We start from the raw sequence: 4,802 nt of genomic DNA on the forward strand, positions 1-4,802 counted from the left end.
TGCCGAGACGCAACTAATTGTGCCAATTCACTGGACGACTTGGGCGACTAAAACAGAAAATCATTGATAGAGTGATTCTGAAAAACATCTTACTATATTAGTTATGTAATTTGGTAAATAAGTGTGAAAACGAGCAAAATCATGAACCATAACATTTTTTTTTTTATCCCTCAAGTTTATTTTTTCCTGAAGACCAAACTATGGAGTGGTCAAAAAGCTTAATTAGCCCCCGCCGGATCTGCGATCCGGGCGGGGGGGTATTAATTTGGGTTGTGTCTGTGCAATGTGCGTTCACATTTTCATGTTACCAGCTTTTTCTCACACATGTGTGATCCAATTAAGTTCAGAGTTGGTACAGAGACAGAAATTGATGGTGCTATGGTGCACATCAAGTTATTTTTTCGATTCTTCAAAGTTTCACTGTGTTTTTCCTTGATTTTTAACATTTTTCCTTCAAAATCCGACTTTTCCCGAAATTACCCGAGTTTTGATGACGCTTACGCAGTTCTCGTCTCGGTGGAAATCAGTCAATTTTGTGAGGATATTGTATCCCGCAATCTTTATTTGCGCAACGCTTCTATGGACAAAATTGTGTCTCGTCAATTTCAAAGGTAAGAAACTGTGCTTGTTATGGTATTTATACACTTTGTATTATCGTTTGTGTCTCCGGTTTGGTGATCGTGAGAAACTATTGCTAACCTGGCGAGAGTTTCGCCAGAAAAACTGCCTTTTTATTATGGTTGTAGGAACTGATTATGTATTGTGTAAATTGAAAGTTTACCTCGTGACTTAAGAGGTTTGCAGTGCTCTCACCGGGATTCAAACGTCGTGGTGGTGTCGGCGCAATGCTGCTCTGAGACGCTTGCCAGACTCTGCCTCGCTCAAAATCATTATCGCCATGCTTGATTTCCGCAACATTTACATTTGTTTATGATTTCCACAGCTATTGTTCTATGAGATGCGTCCTCGCTGTTCATAAACAGCCATAAACAAGTTTAGTTGGGTCGGCATGTACTCATTGAAAGTGTTGGTTTATTTACGTAATCCACTGATCACGCAATAGGCGAAGTTAAAAATATGTCGCTACTCAGGAGAGCTTGCCCACAACGCTAAATGTCCCAATATAAACGTACCGGTACGTTTATTTTTTCCACAGAAAAATTCCATCCGGCACATTTTTATTTGGGACGGTACGTTTATTTATTTTTCTAAATCCGATTAAAAAAATCCTGCCTTTTTCCCCATGAGAAACGAAGCCAAAAGATCGCACTAAAACATCGGTAAATCTGGTCTTTCGTGTTGCTTTCACCATGAGGTCTTTGAACTGTCATATTTAAATGCTTTATGGTAATTTGAGCACATGGGCACCATCCAGCATTTTGATTGGTTGATTAGCGACTTGACCTATCTGGTCATTATAAACACGCGTCGTGGGCATGGATAACATGGCGGATATTGTCTCATCGAGCGTTAACATGTAACCGAAAACATTTGCTTACGATAAAACTAAGTTGAATTTTACTTGCATTTCATAACAATTCAACGAATTTATTTTTTGTACGTTAATATAATCACTACTGAGTACTAATCAACAATTACAACACTTCGAAAACAAGTAAGCTACCGTACCGTGCTACCAACAAAAAAATAATGCATAATGAATATAGTGAATATTTGTTGTTGTCATGTGAACAGTTTTTTTGATTGACTGTAATTTTCCAACATTCCATGACGTCTATTGTAGCACCAAATTAGGGCTTTTCACTCCTCCTTGACGCCTATTTAAACGATTAGACGGCATCTTGTCGCCAGCCACGAATGTCACACTAGACGAACTTGATCGATACTGCCGACTATTCCATGCATTTTTTATCGACGCACGACGACACGCAAATCGAGAAAAGTATTGTCCTTGCAACAATTTTGCGCAATACGTCACCACTATACAGTGACTGATTTTAATTTTTATTCAACATTAAAACAAACTACAGTGAGTTGTTCTATGGTCGTATAAAAATAAAATGAACTACATTAAGATACAGTAAAGTTAACCAAACACATAGAATCACAATAAACTTGTACGATACAGTACAATACAATACTCTAACTACTATTGCTAAGGAGTGGAAAATCACATTCACATTAGAGTCATAACTATGGAAAGAATATTTTTATATTTGGTGGAGCTGCTCATATATCATGAGCATACATTTTTGTATGTACTGTGCAGTTTCCCAGCCAGTCAGACTACTTCGCTACTTCATTACATCTTGTAGCCTTTCAAACAGTATATTGCTAGAAATGCATCAATTGTTGTCCATGTATATTCCTAATTGCTCAGTGAAAACTTGCAATTTCTTTCTGGCTGGTATAAATATATTAAGTAATATATTTTCGTACTGAAAAGACAGTACGAAAATATCTTTTTTAATTAAATTTAACAGCTAATGGGAGCATATATGCTACAATCTCTGCTTACTTTTGACTAAATGTTTTTTTGTTTTTTTCAGGTGCAGAGCCAGAATTTTTTTCTCGGAAAGCAAAGCCACTGAAACTGCATATACAATGTATTACAAAAGCATACTATTCGCTGCATGTCTGACAATTGTATAAAGTTTTTCAGGTCGTCTTTTTTTTTTTGAGAAGTGCTGTCAACCAAAGCATAAATATGTGTTTCTCTGTACATAAAAGTTCAATTTCACATGATTTGTTAATATTAATGTATGATAATAAAAACTTGATAATATTGTTTCTTGATTCTTGCACTTTATTTGTATCATTGTCATATGAGAAGTACTCTTGTCCTTATTTAGAGATATTGAAACTAATTCAGGGCCATAAACTACATGTAGATCTGTACATGGGAAGTAAAGTTGTTGACACAGGTAATGTACACCAAGGATCAATTATTGGACCAACTTTATTTATACTATATGTAAATGATATCTGTAATGTATCACAATTTTTAAAGGTTATTCTATATGCAGATGATGCTAACATATGTTTATCTGGCAAAGATCTGAACAAAGTGTGCGAATTAGTATCTAAAGAATTGAAGAAGTTACACTTATGGTTTATGGCTAACAAATTATCTTTAAATATTTCTAAAACTACAATAGAAAAGAATGCAGTTAAAAATGTAAACAGTGTATCATACTAAATTCTTAGGTGTGGAACTGGACTGTAAATTCCAGTGGAAAGAACATGTGAAAAAATATTGAAGTTGCTAAAAACTTAGGTATTATTTACAAATTAAAATACCTGTTAGACTCATCTGTACTTAAAAATCTGTATTTAACCCTTATATTGCCATATCTTGTGCTTTGTTGTGAAATCTGGGGAAATACATATAAAACTACTCTAAATTGGTTATTTTTACTCCAAAAGAAAGCAATAAGAATTACAAAGAAGGGTTATTTTAGCCATACAAAACCATTATTTTCTAAACTTAATGTATTAATTGTATATGATCTAATTGAATTAGAAACCATGCTTGTAATGTATAATGTTTATCATAAAAAAGTCCCAGAAAACATCTTGAAGTACTTTACAAATACCCATGTAGTGCACAGCCATAGTACAAGACAACATTTAGATTTCTGTATAAAATATATAAGAATTACTCTCAAGTCAATGTGTATGTCATGTTATGGAGTCAAACTTTGGAATAATATCAAAAAATATATTAAATACAAAAAAGAAATGTATTGCAATAGTAAAAAAAAAATTAAACACTTCTATGTAAAGAGTCTGTTAGATAAATACAATACCCAAAAACTGCAGTAACTTATACTGTCAATTATTTCTCTGTATATTATTTACCAGAACCTCATCACATCCCCTATAGTCACAATGTATATAGGTGGCAATGCTCCTTGTTGTCCTCTTTTCTATAGATGTTATATCTATCTGCTTGTAATTTTAATTCTTTTTTGTATGTCACATTCACTATAGAAATCAAAGGATTTGTTATTTGTTATTGTTATCATCCATATGCGTGATTTGTATGGGTTTTAATGACAAGCTTGTAAAATCTCAGAATACATAAGCAAAGAATATTTTTGTGTCGTCATGATGTGTAGTTATATAATTACCATATTTGCTCTATTAGAAGCAACAGAGTTTCACGCATGTGATTCTAACATTCTCATAGTTTAGCATTCAATCATCTGGCAAGTCAAAAACGCTGTGCAAAACATATTTAGAACAGAACAGTATGTCGACTAGTTCAATAAACTTGCAAAGATATTTTTGGAAAGGTAAATCGCACATGAACCAAAAATGACATGCATTGTACACATGATGATTAAAATTGCCTTTTTTACTATAGACACAAGTCCATCATGTACTACTAATAGAGGAAATAAGATAATTTGTGATACCATTCTATGTATATTAATGAGGCTATTTGCACAATAAATGGATTTCAGTATCTTCAAATGCCAGCTTTTTGGTGCATTAGACCTGTACTGTACATCTACCAAATTTGATGAAACTCCATCAAATTGTTAACAAGGTAATTCTTTACTAAAAACAATATGCCAATAGCTAATTTACATATGCAAATTATTCCAAATAGTAATATTGCATACAGATTACATCAATGTGTGCACCTACGCAATTTGGTCGAACTCTAAGTTGGTAAAATATGTTGCGTTGTTCGTGACATACTGTAAAGGGATTAATTATTCACTGGGTTTTAATTTTGCTTATTTTGCTGACTGGAAAATGCGCTAAATTAAAACCCAGTGAGTATGTAAAATTTAGCATAGAACACATAATTTAAATGATAAAACCGTGAA

At 33.4% G+C, this 4,802-nt stretch overlaps 1 long non-coding RNA gene across 1 annotated transcript; it reads left to right on the top strand.

The window, feature by feature from the left end:
• Nucleotides 1-566: 566 nt before the first annotated feature.
• Nucleotides 567-2,749, top strand: LOC146730259 (uncharacterized). Its single transcript, XR_014927419.1, has 2 exons — nucleotides 567-611; nucleotides 2,511-2,749. It is a non-coding gene; the product is annotated as an uncharacterized LOC146730259 (long non-coding RNA).
• Nucleotides 2,750-4,802: the final 2,053 nt, after the last annotated feature.

The sequence above is a fragment of the Saccoglossus kowalevskii genome, chromosome 19 (genome assembly GCF_978046115.1).
Source record: "Saccoglossus kowalevskii chromosome 19, keSacKowa6.1, whole genome shotgun sequence".
In the NCBI taxonomy this organism is placed as follows: Eukaryota; Metazoa; Hemichordata; class Enteropneusta; family Harrimaniidae; genus Saccoglossus; species Saccoglossus kowalevskii.